At 42.5% G+C, this 15,268-nt stretch overlaps 1 protein-coding gene across 2 annotated transcripts in view; it reads right to left on the bottom strand.

Moving 5' to 3' along the window:
* SOAT1 (sterol O-acyltransferase 1) overlaps window positions 1–11,065 on the bottom strand; it is a 70,429-nt gene extending 59,364 nt beyond the window's left edge. Inside the window, exon 1 of one of the 2 annotated variants that reach the window (XM_061160826.1) lies at window positions 10,906–11,065. The gene's annotated coding sequence lies outside the window, so the exon portion shown is untranslated. The remainder of the gene's footprint in view (window positions 1–10,905) is intronic. The other variant, XM_061160828.1, reaches the window with a different exon arrangement.
* Window positions 11,066–15,268: the final 4,203 nt, after the last annotated feature.

Raw genomic sequence — 15,268 nt, 5'->3', positions numbered from 1 at the left:
TCAGACTACTTTGCTAGAGGACAAGAAACAAGCTTCTGTTGAGTTTTACTAATTACCAGGACTCTGCTAGGTGCTTTAAGTTTTCTGTCTAATCTTCAAAATTCTGTCAAAGAAAAAAAAAAAAAAGACCCCATTATTACTCCTGGTTCACATATGAGAAAAAATAAGGTTCCAGGTAGTTATGGTCAATGCCTTCCACGCATACACTAAGAACATACCAACGGCTGGACGAGTTTATTAGGAATGTGTGTCATGGGAAACTGTGGGGCATCTCAGGGAGAGAATATTCAAAATGACTTATTTAGGGCTTGGGATCTGACTAAGTGATTTTGGGCAGAGTCCAAAGAAGCAGGAGTTCACTCTGGCTTGAGGGTTATCAGAAAGTTAGGACAGTTTGATGATTGGGTATACCAACAAATCTTCTCTACAAGGAGGCAGACTAGAGGGTGGCTAAAGCTGTGACTGGCAAAACAACAATCATTCCCAGCAGACTGGGGAGGGAGATGTTGGATTCTTTGTGACTTGGGCAACCATGATGATTACATGGTCTTATTCCTGTCTTGATCCATCATGTTGACAGAATGGTCTTGTCTAAAGCTGATGTTCAGTGAAACCATTTATGTTAAACAGATTACCCTGAAGACCTAGCTGTCAAGTGCCAGGCTTGCCCACAGAAACTCCAAAGCCTAGCCGACTGCACCAGAGCAGCTCCAGGACTATTTGCTTCTTCTCCTGACAGTAACTTGTCCAAGACCACAAAGCTACTGGCAGGATCAGATCTGAACCTGGATCAGATCCAAACTACAAACATCACCTGCTGCTTGGATTTTTTTTCCTTAACTTGATAATAGAAAAAGACTTGAAAAAAGAGCTGGAGTCAAACTGTAAAGACTTAACAAATTAGGACTTTTTTAAGGCAGTAGTGGGCCATTTTAAGCACTGACAAACATAATCAAAATCAAATTTTAGGCAGATCAATATCAAGACTATAATATGCTTACTCCAAAGCAGTGTTCATCTACATAGACGTTTTTGGCACTCTAAAGCAAAACATAATATTCACTACATTATTTTAAAATCATAAGATTATGGTCTTTTAAAACAGTTATATTAAAATGCCCTTTACATACAAAATGGAGTACACGTTGAATTTGACTGTTTTCTTAAATACCAATGCTTGGCAAAGCAAAAATCTGACAAATCTAGATCACTTCCCTTCTATTTTTTTTTTTGTGTGTGAAATCAAACAAATGAAGCAGAATTATGGAATAGTCCCAGGTAGCTCAGTGGTAAAGAATCCACCTGTCAAGGAGAAGATTCGATCCCTGGGTCGGGAAGATCCCCTGGAGAAGGAAATGGCGACCACTCCAGTCTTCTTGCCTGGAAAATCACATGGACAGAGGAGCCTGGTGGGCTACAGTCCAAGGGGTCATGGAAACAATCTGGAGACTAAACAACAACATACCAAGTAGAAATTTTAGGAGAACAATAGATCCAATTAAGAAGAGAAACCTAGGGAAGAGGTCAGGGTAACTGCTAAATTTAAAATCATTTGTGTAACAGTGACAGAGGAAGCCAGAAGAACATCTAATTCTCCAACGCGAAAGATTAGAGAACTGACAACTAAACTCTGAGGGATGCCTGCTAGTAAGACAAGAAGAAGTAGAAATCAGGGACAAAGAAGAGAGAAAGAAAAGATGCAAAAAGAACCAAGATGTTTCAAAAAGGAATTAATTATACAGGGGTTAACAATGTGGAATTAAAAATAGGGACTCTTACTTTTGAGTCCTTACATGTTTTACATGTATTATTATTTTAATTTCAATATAATATTTAAAGTAAATACAACTATTTTATTCCCACAGTATTGTCTTTGGTTACCATGTCTCCTATATATACTCTTTCCTGTCTCAAAATATAGTTTAGGGAGGTGATTGAGTTTAGCCCAAATCATACAGGGACTCAAAACTGCAGAATAGAGATTCAAAACCAGAATTACTGGATTCCCCAGCCTCTACTCTAGTCAGCAGGTGGCCTTGACTCATCTCTGCTAAGGTTTCTTTGATCACCTCACCTTCCTCTGTGGCCCAAATGCACCTTGTGTATCCTGTCACACGAAGATACTCAGCAATACTATCTGCCTCTTCCACTCAGCATAAGCTTCTTAAAGACAGGGACTAAATGGTATTTTCTCTTTGAATTCCCCAAATCTCATGGGAAGTATCTGGACTATGATAGGTATACATTATTACAGAAAGTGACGTATCAGTTAATACCACAACCAATTATTCTGAGTAATACGATACAGTTCTCTAAACTTCAAGAGAATCAAGAGGAAAACCTACAATGGAAGACCACCAATGAGCACCATCTTCACTGTTAACAGCTTTACACCTTCTACTCAACAATAAGATTGACAATTGCTCTTAACTGGGGGAGGGGGGCCCCCTAGACTAAGGGTCTGGGGAAGCTACTTTGGATATTTCAAATATAAACTGAAATAGACAATTACACATTTGTCACATAAAGCAAACAATACAGGCTAACTATGTCACTTTGCTTGTGGCTTGAGACTGTATCAACTCAGTGAGAAATCAGTAAGAGGTTTTTAAAAAAAAAACAAGTTTGACAAACAAATGCTGTTAAACAGATCAAAAGGGGAAAAATCTCTAAGTCTGAGTACCCTGTAGAATAGCAAAAACTTGAAAGGAGTCCTTGGTGATGAGACTGGGGACCATCAACCTAGAGAATAAAGCCTAACTTCACAAGCTAAATAAAGCACAAGTACTGAGTTTGCACAATTACACTGCCACAGATCAACGGAGTTAGCCAAAGGAGAAAACACTACCTCTTCATAAAGACCTTTATGTCATAGTCTATACTAGTATCTTTGCCCTCAATTTCCTCCATTAGCAGGAAAAGAGACCCATAAGACAGCAGGGAAAGCTCAAGATGTGGTATCACAATACAAAGAGGTAATCAATGTCTCTGCTCTATTGTACTGCATCTTCAACGTAAATCCTCCAACCCCTGAATCCTTCATCTAGAAAGTTAAATACTACTGCACACACACACAAAGATAATAAAATGTTGGCACTCTGCTGTGTATTAACAACCTAGTTTAAAAAATTAACTAAGTAAATTCAATCCCTACATATCTACGCCCTGCATGCTACATGACACAAATATAAAGTTGTATTGTCGGTCAAATTCTACATGTTTGCTCTTAATAGGTGCTAGATGAGGGCAGAGTTCCATAATTACACACTTTCTCAAATGCAGCTCAAGCATCATATGGCTTCCAAGAAAACATTAGTAAATTTTGCTACTGTCATTCACACAGAATTTAGGAAGGAAAACTATTACCTATGCTCCATCTCAATTTTGACCAAATCCAAGATTATGAGAAGATGTCTGAATTGAGTTCGTCCTGCCATGCGTGTCAGTAACAGTACATGACTGCTGCGGCAGAAAATGGAAGGAAATTACAGTAACACTCAGTTCAGCTGTTCCTTCACTACACAGATAGATCCCTTCAGCCTCTGTGTGCGGAGCAGACCACAGGAGGGCAAGAGTGTAAGCAAGGAAACTCCTTCTAACCAGGTGAGACGAAGGAGAGATGAATTTTTGACTATTCATTTCGATGGGACTGTGAATCCACTCTCTTACCAATCCAGACACAGGCAGACTACTTCAGCTACTGCAAAGTTAAAAATTCAAACTGTCATTAATTCTAAGTGGTTTCTAGGTGCTGGCATGAATCATTGCCCTTATATGTGAGATCACAGTCTTTTCTTGCCCTTCTATTATTAATAACACAGGAGAGGAAGTTATCCTCCTCATTTCCTGTTATTTCCAAGTCACTGTTCCTCCTTCCCTTTCTTAAAATCAGTCAGATTATCACACCTGATACTTCTCTTTGTTTATGTATTGTCTTCCTGATCACTCCCCTCGTTTATTAAGAATGTGAATACATCACTCACTCCTCCTGTCTCCCTTCTATTAACTCTTCCACACTTTTTTTACTTCAACATCCATGTTCCTAGACCCAAGCTCCTGGCCTCCAAGCTCCTAGACTTCCTTCTTTCTCCAAAAAGCTGTTCTTATGTCCCAGTCAAATCCTCCCCTAGAACTTACTGATACCAACAAGTGCACCATGTCCGTAATTCTAATTTCCAGTGGCCAACCCTCTGATCACCACCAGTTCACTCACTATGATACCCTTCTCTCCTCACCAGACCCAGACTTCCCTGAGCTCCAGACTCCTATCCAAAGGCCTACCGGACCCCTTTATGTAGGTAGATGTCTTATGGGCATCTCAAACTTTAACAGAACCAAAAGTGAACTACTGATGTTCCCACCAACTACATTTTTCTATCTTTCCTAATTCAGTTACTGGAACTAGCAGTCAGTCTTTGCCCAGATTAAAAACAAAAAATCCCAAATTATCCTTCTTTACTTTCCCTTAACCAAGCCAACAGCAGGGCCATTTTACTCTGCCTTCAAAATATATATCCCATTCTAACATCTTTTTATCCCATCCACCACCTTCAGCACAATCTAAACCACCACCACTTCTCACTGTAGTAGCCTAAACTAGTCTCTCTTCATCTTCTCCCTTCTGGTCACACAGGGCCCAGAGTAAACTTTTTAAAAGGTAAATCTGAGCAGATCATTGCCCTACCTCAAAATCCTTTAAGCGCCGAAACTGTTTCAAGTCCTCACCACGGTCAAGTAACTCCTCCGTCCATGATCCGCCATTCACCTCCCTAGCCTTCACCTCCCTACCCTCCACCTCCTACGACAGTTCTCACTTGCTCTCCTCCTGTCACTTTGGCCTTTTGCTGTTTCTTGGTCAAGCCAACCTCATTCCCACTTAAAGGTCTCTGCTGCTGCCTCTCTCTGGCTCATCTCCCTCAGAACCCTCAAAGATTCCTCCTTTACTTGGTGCAAGTTCTCAAATGTCCCCTCCCCAGGGTCTAGTATCTACCTCCAACTAAAATAAACACTCACACCCACCTTAGTCTTATCACTTCCCCTGCTTTACTTTTCTTCAGAGCATGTACGGGCTGATGCATTATAGTGTTAATTGCCTATCTACCCCATGAAAAGACTAATCCCCATGAAAAGCAGAATTTTATCCACTTTATCCAACTATCTAGAACTCTGCTTGAACAATCAGTACCTAATACATATTTGTTGAAAGAGTTAATAGCTATCAAGCATTTTCACACTATAAGAAAATAAAACTTCCTTTCACATGTTCATGAAACAGTCATCAAGAGGCTAGAATGAGAGCTGAGTGAAACTCATGTTCATTTCTAACTTTACATTTTAATACTAAAAGATAAATACAGAAACCAGCTTGGGGTTTAAGTTGCATGGATATACCTAAAAATGATCTGTTCTAGAGCTTAAGATTTTCATCAACATCTGCCATTCTGGACCCAAAAACAAACTTAGGCTATGAAAAACATTTGCTAACAAATGTTACAATTTTTACTTCACTGGAAAACCTCTCAAACTTGAAAGACCGTTCTCCTGAAATAACTCAAATAATTAGAATAAACATTACTTTCTGATAAGGCCTTTGTGTATTTTACCTCCTTTAAACTTAACAATAACCCTGAGGCAGGTAATTCTGTCACCATTTTCAAAAAGAAAAAAGTAGTGACATCCAGAAGCATAATTAGAGACAACAATAAAGAAAACTTTAGAAGCAGGAAGAAAGGAGAAAGCAAGCACAGGTTTTTCCTCTGAGGGTTAAACAGCTTACATTTCTTATGAGTCCCCCAACACATCACTGCATCAAAGCAGACCCTACTTCCCTGGCCACAGCAGTGAATTCGAACCACTAGGCCACCAGGGAACTCCCCTGAAATTTATACTTTAATGATGCTGGCACACCTTTTAGAAGGTGTGCCATTTAAACATAGAAGGCAAGGAAAAAAATCTTTTTTTTTTTTTAAATCTTAACACTGAAAAACAATTTTTTAAACTTCTGACACAAAACATAGGTATCAAGTATCTGAAAATTCAGGTATTTTAAGCATCTCTTTCTACAATGATGTGAGATTTACCGTAAATAATACAAAGGTCTACCCCATTAACTGTTCTCGCACGCGCACACGCGCACACACACACAGAGTCAAGAGGAAGCATAACCAACCACCTGGAGAAGTTGGGTAAGTCCTCATAAAGGTGACATTAGAGCCAAAGTTCAAAGAAGAAATGGAAGTTTGCCAGGCATCAAAACAGAACCAGATGAAAAGCACTCTGAAAACATGAACAAGTACAGACCTTGGTGATAGATCTATTTCTCCAAACATTTTATTGAAGTCTACTACACACCAGGCCCTGGGATACAAAGATGATTGCAACAGTCTGAACCCTCAAGGAATGAAAAATTAGTAGGAGAAAGACATAAAAACATAATTACAGGAGTATTACAGAATACTAATTGAGATGTACGTACATAATGAAGAGAATACAAGTCTCATGCCCAACAGAGTTTAGGGGCAATTAGGAAAGGTTTCCTGAAGTAGGTAAAATCTAGGTTAAATCTAAAATGAAGAAAAGGAAAAGGCTGGAACACAAGGGAAATGGTAGGGCAAGGACAAAAGTCAAGGGCCCTCAGAGGCAATTCTAAGGAGTCTGGAACTTAACACAAACAAGGAGTTGACAGAGGCTTTTAAACAAGAGAGTGACTGAGTATTTGTCTGAGGTAGTATCTGTCTTTTAGTAAGGATTCAGGCAGCAAGATGGAGGATGTGTTAAGAGAAAGGAGAGCTTGGCAGTGCTGGGGCCCAGGGCAGGCTGCCCCAAAATATGCCTCAACAGCACACTGACTGTATTGAAGAAAGAGCCGTGGTCAAGACAGACTTTGACCCTCCTCTCTGTCCTGCTTTCCTAAAAGCAGGAAATAAAATCTCCATGTAAAAGGTGCCCTCCCTGTATGGGGAAGTAGAAAGACATCCTTATCACCAGAGATGGGGAATGCAGGGCCCAGAGGCCTATACAAGGAAACACCTGGCACTTCTTTGCTAATTTACTACCCAAGCCCAAACTTTGCTTAAGATTCTTACTAATCAAGCACCCAAACCTAAGTTTCTTTGTCCAGTGAATTCCTAATTTATTGCTGGTCTAAAACATGTAACAGCTGCCACCTTCACTCACTTCTTAGGTCCTGTTTCTATGAGTAATCCATGCCCATGAATTAAAGATTCTTTTTCTCCTGTTAATCTACCTTGTATCAAGAACTCAAGAGGGGTTCAATCAACTATATACTCCAATATAAAATAAAGTTTTCATAAAAGGTTAATTTATGTATTATTTTATCAAAATAAAAAAGCAAATTCTAGGGGGGGAGAACTCAAGAAGGGTGAACGGGGAAATTTTGCCCTCCTGGACCACAGGGAGAACAATGAGCTCTCACAAAATGATAAAAGCCTAAAGTAAGGCTCAAATGACATGTGTTTCTTAAAAGAACAAATTTATTTTATGAAGAAGAGATAAGAAAGATCAGATTAAGTCACAAACATTAAGCTGAGGCATCTATGAGACACCCAAGTGCCTACATCCAGACTGCACGCATGCTCAACCACTAAGTTCTGACTCTGTGACTCCATGGGCTGTAGCCCACCAGGCTCCTCGGTTTATGGCATTTCCCAGGCAAGAACACTGGAGTGGGTTGCCATTCCCTTCTCCAGGGGATCTTCCAGACCCAAGGACAGAACCCACATCTCACATTTCCTGCATTGGCAGGCCGATTCTTTTAACACTGAGCCACCCAGAAGCTACTACATTCCAGAAGGCAGTTGGAAATACAGATCCCAAGTGAGTTTCTGAACTAAGCCTCCAGGTGTGACACTAAGCTAAGTAACTACAGGAGAAGTGAAATGAGTAGGTAAGTTCGTATGATATGCCTATGAGTCAGTCAAGTGATGACGGTCAACAGGCAGAAGAACATACAAACCTGGACTGAAAACAGATGTGGGATTCATTAGTATACAAGCAACAGCTAAGGCCGAGCACAGGCAGGAAGTCTCAGGAGAAACCATAAGTCAAGAAAAGAGATTACTTAGAAAATAATAAAGCTAACATTTGCCATAACTTTGTCTAATTTAAGCCTCACAACAATTTATGCAGCAGGCTTTTTTTTTTTTTTTTTTTTTTGGCGAGCTACACAGCTTGCAGGATCTTAGCCCCCTAACCAGGGATTGAACCTGGGCCACAGGCAGGGAAAAGGTCCTAACCACTGGACCACCAGGGAAGTCCTACTATTATCCCACTTTAAAAGTGGTTTATGATTTTCCCAATACTACAAGGCAATTAAAGAACTGCATAAAAGAAAGGCCCAGGAAAGATGAGAGGAAAACCAGGAGCAAGGAATGTTCCAAATCAAGTTAGAGTACTCAAGAGGTAACCTACAGTCAATATCATGGAAAATTCACATAAGACCTTAAAAAGAGAGAGAAATAAATGAAAAAAAGAGGGTGGGACATAGGCTATTTCACAATCTGGGGACATTAATAGCTACCATTTACTTGCAGTTGGCTTCAGGAAGGACAAAGAAATATATTGAATTGGGTTGCAAAATAAGCTGAGGAAGTAAAAATCATGATCATAAGACTAAACTCACCAGAGGTCCAGCAAGAAAGGAACCAGGCACTCACGTTTACCATGCCAGTAACATTTACAGAGCTGGGTGCCAGTGTCAGATCATACCTCACTTAACATTTCCTTTTAAAAGGTGCAAACGATTCGGAAATACTACTCAATTCAAAGTCACATGCCAGTAAGTGGCAATAGAAACATTTACACCCAAAGTGACAGAAAGCTGACTAAATAGCTATTTTAAAAATACAACACACTGAACAATTATTCCTTAAGAATCCAATCATTCATTGGTTTTGGTATGTTCAGTGCGGTAGTATCTAACTTGTCTTACACAAGCAAAACAGAAAAAATTGGACTGAACCACTGAAACGTATTGTGCTAGAAAGAAGAGTTCAAGTGTTCTCGGTTAGCCTGTCTGCAGTGTTCTTATTAATAAAGCTTTCAAAAGAACCGGTAAATCTATAAAACACTGAACACCTACTCTAGGTGAAGACTCTGCTACAACACTCCCAGATTGAGTAGTGGTAAAGAGAAACACTTTACAGATGACTGTAACAATTCAAAACATAAACTTGCTCTTCCTTCTAAAGGCTGGCCCTAGTACAACACTGTATTTAAATATCAAAGAACTAGGTCATTAAGTCAATCAGCAAAACTAAAGAACACAAATTCTCATTCAGATCTATCACAGCAGTATAAGCACTTACCCTCAGGGGTAAATTCGAAAAATAAATTTCTAGCCTTTTTTAAGGGGCGTCCCTGGTGGCTCAGATAGTAAAGTCTGCAGTGCGGGAGACCCGGGTTCCATCCCTGGGTCAGGAAGATCCCCTGGAGAAGGAAATGGCAACCCACTATGGTATTATTGCCTGGAAAATCCCATGGACAGACAAGCCTGGCAGGCTACAGTCCATGGGGTCGCAAAGAGTCTGACAGGGCTGAGAGACTTCACTTTGAACTTTGAGCCTTTGTTAAAAACCTTTTCCTTTTCCAAGGAAACAGACAACCTTCTCTAGTGAATATTTTTCATTCAAAAGTCCCCTCCCCTCTCCTCCAACTCTTTCATTGTGCAAGGTGCTGAGTCTTGAGAATTAAGACCTAAATAAGATGGACCAATCCAGCCTTCATGAAATGCTAGTAGAGGAAACAAGCGTCGAAGTAACTAATGCAGCTCATTACAGCTGATAATGAACTGAAGCAAAGGAAAACAGGACGCTGGGAGGGATTAACCAGGGCTCGGTGGGTTTCCAGAAGAGATATTTGGGCTGACACTAGAGGAAATTAGAGAATGAGAGGTGGAGTAAATCCTAAAGACCAGGAGATAGTAAAGAGAAACTTTCTAAGAACAAAAATAAAGCTGGTATGGCTTGAGCCCAGAGAGTCAGAATACCCGCTCAAACTGAACTGGAGATCAGAGTGGCAGTAATGTTTTGATCTTTATCCTAAGAATGTGAAATCTCTGCGAGCTCTCAGCACGTGATGCAGTGAGACACGTGCATTTTAAAATAATTAGGCATTAGAGCTCCTTGTAAAATCCGTTCTCATGCCTAGACAACCCACAGCTTCCCTAATAAGCCATTCATCGATACTGTCCAAGTTAAAACAAGGGGGAAAAAATGCTTCAAGTTGAATTCTACTCAACAGACTCTGAAAAAATAATAGCTTAAACAGCTAAGCATCCACTTTAATATTAAGTGACCAATACACTTAATCCATATACAAACGTGGAAAATAGAATGTACCGTTTTCTCGCTTACAAATAATTTCTGAATATACATATCACTTAAACTGCATGCCTATTAACATTTAAGAACGACAGAAACTTAATTACATCCTAATACGGCAAAATAAAATATGAGCTAGATTAAACTCTGGCACCCAGATTTACCACACTTTCTTCCCCCGAATCAATCATTAGCTGACTCTCTGAGTGCGTTTTTGGTATCGCTTTTTCAGGAATAAAATATCTTCTAATTCATAACTTTCTTTACCAATGGCTTGTTAAAAGCCACAGAATTTGAGGGTGGACACCAAACAAACTCTAAGGTTTAAAAGGCTGCCAGCCCTCCCTGCGCCCCAAGGTAACTTTCCCGCCTGCCCCAACCCCCAAAATGACCAGAACCCGCGGAGCCTCCCCCTCCCCCGCAGCCCCGGGGCAAGGCCAGGCCCGCGGGGCCGGAGTTGTAGCCGACACGTCTCTCCCCTTCCTCTTAGGCAGAGGTGGGCGGACCCAGGCGGAAAGTGAGGAGGGGAACAGGGGAGCATGGCCCGGGGGCCGGGGAACCTCACCACGGAGGGCAAAGCCGAGAAGCTGTCCCAGCCCCGCTGGCAGGAGGTCAGCTCCGGGCCGCTCGCTCTTCTGATGCTCCAGGCCGGCAATGCAGCCAGCCCAACCGCAGACGAAGATAAAGCTCCCGACCCCTCCGCCTCCAGCCTCTGAGCCCGCTACGCAGCGTCACGCGCACGGCCAGCGCCGGCTGAGGATTTCATTGGTGGTCCCGCCAGCCGCCAGGCTCCGCCCACCGCCCACGGCCTCCCCGCCCCTTCCCGGGCGCGCGCGTTCTACGGGCTAGAGCCCCGGGCTGGCCTTGGCCGGTTAACGTGGTTAGCTTCGCGCAAGCAGCTGGTGACTCCCGCGCCCGCCGCTGCTTTCCCCATCTGCCCCAGGGATCTCATGTGCTGCAGAAATGAGACCGAGCCAACTTGGGACCCGTCTGAAAAGGCAGCTTTTGCCTGGTAGCGCGGGACTGGCGAATTTGGTTGCCTCTTCTAGAGACTCGGCGGAATCCGCCTGTAGAACTGTGGACCATTGCAGTTTGAACGGACACACACCATCCCCACCGCCCGCGCTAGCCCGAAGCGTTTGTCATGGGATGATTTAATGCTTTGTAAACAGTTCTTAACTGTGTCTTTCAGGGAACTGGGTAAGGATACAGTAAGATAAATGAAATAACGAGGCAATTAAGAAATTTAAAAGGGAATTTCACAATTAAAAACTGGTGCAGAGTTTTGGGACATAGGTTAGGTTGTGTGTATTTAGATCGTTTAGGTTTTAGGAAGATAAAGGTATGTGTCAGTCGGTCAGAGGTCTCTGACTCTTTGTAGCCCGTCTGTCTCCTCTGCCCATGAAGTTCTCCAGGCAAGAAGACCGGAGTGGGTAGCCATTCCCTTCTCCAGGGGATCTTCCTGACCCAGGGATCGAACCTGCCTGTCTCCTGCATTGTGGGCGGCTTCTTTTATGGACTGAGTCACCAGGGAAGCCCTTTATGAAGACAGAAGTATAGGTAAACTTAGGGTGAGGATAGATGAGGAGGGAATGATGAGGGTAGCAGAGACTGAAGGGTCACACTGACAGCCTAAAACAAGCTAACCCAGCCCCTGTAATCACTGCAAGCAGGTTTGAGATGGCCGCCCATGACCTAATCAAGCAGCCCTGAACAAATGGATCAAGGTTACCCGAACTGGCTACTCTCCGTGGATCTTTTAACAAGATTTGTATAGTTCCCCTGGCCATCCAGTACAGCCAGTGTTGTTCACCCCAAAGCAGAACCTGACCTCAGCATTCATTCAGTTCAAGACTCCCAGTCGTTGGCAGACCCACCCTGTTTACCTATTCTGATAGGAACTGAGTAAAAGGAAAAAGTAGGGGATTAAACAGTTAATACCACTAGGGGATTGTAAGTATAAAAAATATGGGAGACCCCCTTTAAGTTAATGATTATTCAAGAGAGCAGATTTGCTTAGCAACAAAACCATGCAGCAGAAGAACAAGCTATGCCCCCAAAACAGTAAAACAGTGGTGGCCAAGACACACAGCCTGCCCAGTGCTAATTGTGTCAACTGGATGACAGGATCTGATAGATCCCAATGGCTTTTGTCCTTCACCTCTCTAAATCACTTCTTATCGATCATTTTTCCTCAAGCGGAATTCTTGCTAAGACATAAAGGACTATGGTACCAGAGCTCTTTGTTGGGTATGTGTTGCGTCACATCCGACTCTTTGCAACTGCGTGGACTAGATTCTGCCAGGCTCCTCTGCCCAAGGAATTTTTCTAGGCAAGAATACTGGAGCGAGTTGGCGTTTCCTGCTCCAACCAGCTCTTTGACGCCACTAGAACAATTCCCAAGCAGTTTCACTTCTACAGTTGCACAGTTGGGGTTGCTAATTGTGTCAACCAGATGACAGTAGGATCTGATAGATCCCAATAGCGTCTGTCCTTCACCTCTCCCCTCCTATCAGTTTAAGAGCAGTAGGAACGCAGTGACTCCTTTCTTTGAGACTCAGCTTGCCACTATATACACACTTGTTTGACTCGTTTATTTCCTCTGTTTCATTTACTCATTAAAAAAATACTGCATTTTGTTGTCAGCACTAGGGATACAGTAGTGATTATAACAGAAACCCAGCACTTAAGTGCCTAGTGGAAAATATAAATTTTTTAATAAAAGTAAATAGGATAATTGCAGGCAAAGATAAGTGTTAAGAAGAAAATAAAACAGGGAGTTCCTCTGTGGTCCAGTGGTTAGAACTGCAAGCTCTCACTGATGGGGACGTGGGTTCAATCCCTAGTCAGAGAACTAAAACGCCACAACCTGAGCAGTGTGGCCAAAAAAAGAAAAACAAAACAGAAGAGTCACTAAAGGACTTTTTGAGGAGACGATATGAACTGAGACTTAAATGAAAAGGAGCCAGCTATGCCAAGTATGGGGAAGAAGACCATTCTAGACAGAGGACATGGTGTGGAATGCAGATGTTGAGCAACTTTGGCTTATTTGAGGAACCAAAGACCAGGAGGCTTGAAACACTTGTGTGGAGGGTATGAGACTGAGGTTGTCAAGTGAAGCAGAAGCCTAATCATGTTGTTTGTATTTTGGGGCGTTAAGTTATGTCTTGGTTTTGTTTTGCTTTGTTTTTAATAATTTTATTTATTTACTTATTTTATTTTTGGCTGTGCTGGGTCTTCATTGCTTCAGACTTTCTCTAGTTGTGGTGAGCAGGGACTAACTCTCTAGTTGCGATGTCCAGGCTTCTCATTGCGATGGGTTCTCTTTAAAAAAAAAAAAAGTATTTATTTATTTGGCTGCCCTGGGTCTTAGTTTTGACATTCGAACTCTTAGTTGCGGCATGTGGGATCTAGTTCCTTGACCAGGGATTGAACCCAGGCCCCCTGTGTTGGGAGCATGGAGTCTTTAGCCACTGGACTACCAGGAAAGTCCCAAGATGGCTTCTCTTGTTGCAGAGCATAGGCACTAGAGCATGAGCTTCAGTAGTTGTGGCAAGTGGGCTTAGTTGCCCCACAGCACCTGGGATCTTCCCCGACCAGGGATCGAACGTGTGTCCCGTACATTGGCAGGTGAATTCTTAACCACTGGATCACCAGGGAAGTCCTTGTCTTATTTTTTAAGTCAACATCTTTCGGAGAGAATGACAGGCAGAGGGTGGAAATGGAAAAGGGAAAATCAGAGAATGATAGGGAGCTATTGGACAAGTCCATGGGATATAGGATGGCGACCTGGATTGGGTTGGTTGCTATAGAAATAGAAATTAAAGGATCTCAAGTTATTTTCCTGAAGTGCAGGTGTGAAGAAAAGTAGTAAACAAGGTAACTCCCAGGTGGTTTTCTTAAGCAAGTGGGATGATGCTGTTTAATACAAGGGGGAAGGTCATTTAATATGACTGAAGTGAAGTGAAGTGAAAGTCACTGAGTCCTGTCCGACTCTTTGTGACCCCATGGACTGCAGCCCGCCAGGCTCTTCCATCCAAGGAATTCTCCAGGCCAGAATACTGGAGTGGGTAGCGTTGCCTTCTCCAGGGGACCCTCCCAGACCAGGGATCAAACCCAGGTCTTCCTCATTGCATTCTTTGATATCTGAGCCACCAAGGAAGCCCAATATGATTAGAGGGCCCCTGAAAGCATCTGCCCAAACTCTCCTACCACTGGCCTGAAAATCTCGTATCCACTCACTCTTTGGGGTCAGTTCAGTTCAGTTTAGTTCAGTCTCTCAGTTGTGTCCGACTCTTTGTGACCCCATGAACTGCAGCACGCCAAGCCTCCCTGTCCATCACCAACTCCCAGAGTCTGCCCAAACCCATGTTCTTTGAGTCGGTGATGCCATCCAACCATCTCATCCTCTGTCGTCCCCTTCTCCTCCTGCCCTTAATCTTTCCCAGCATCAGGGTCTTTTCAAATGAGTCAGCTCTTTGCATCAGGCAGCCAAAGTATTGGAGTTTCAGCTTCAGCATCAGTCCTTCCAATGAATACCCAGGACTGGTCTCCTTTAGGATGGACTGGTTGGATCTCCTTGCAGTCCAAGGGACTCTCAAGAGTCTTCTCCAACACCAAAGTTCAAAAACATCAATTCTTCGGTACTCAGTTTTCTTTATAGTCCAACTCTCACATCCATACATGACCACTGGAAAAACCATAGCCTTGACTAGACGGACCTTTGTTGACAAAGTAATGTCTCTGCTTTTTAATATGCTATCTAGGTTGGTCATAACTTTCCTTCCAAGGAGTAAGCGTATTTAATTTCATGGCTGCAATCACCATCTGCAGGTATTTGGAGCCCCCAAAAATAAAGTCAGCCACTGTTTCCCCATCTATTTGCCATGAAGTGATGGGACTGGATACCATGATCTTGGTTTTCTGAA

This window comes from Dama dama, chromosome 14, assembly GCF_033118175.1.
Source record: "Dama dama isolate Ldn47 chromosome 14, ASM3311817v1, whole genome shotgun sequence".
Classification (NCBI taxonomy): domain Eukaryota; kingdom Metazoa; phylum Chordata; class Mammalia; order Artiodactyla; family Cervidae; genus Dama; species Dama dama.
This window is presented reverse-complemented; position numbering and strand designations above follow the sequence as displayed.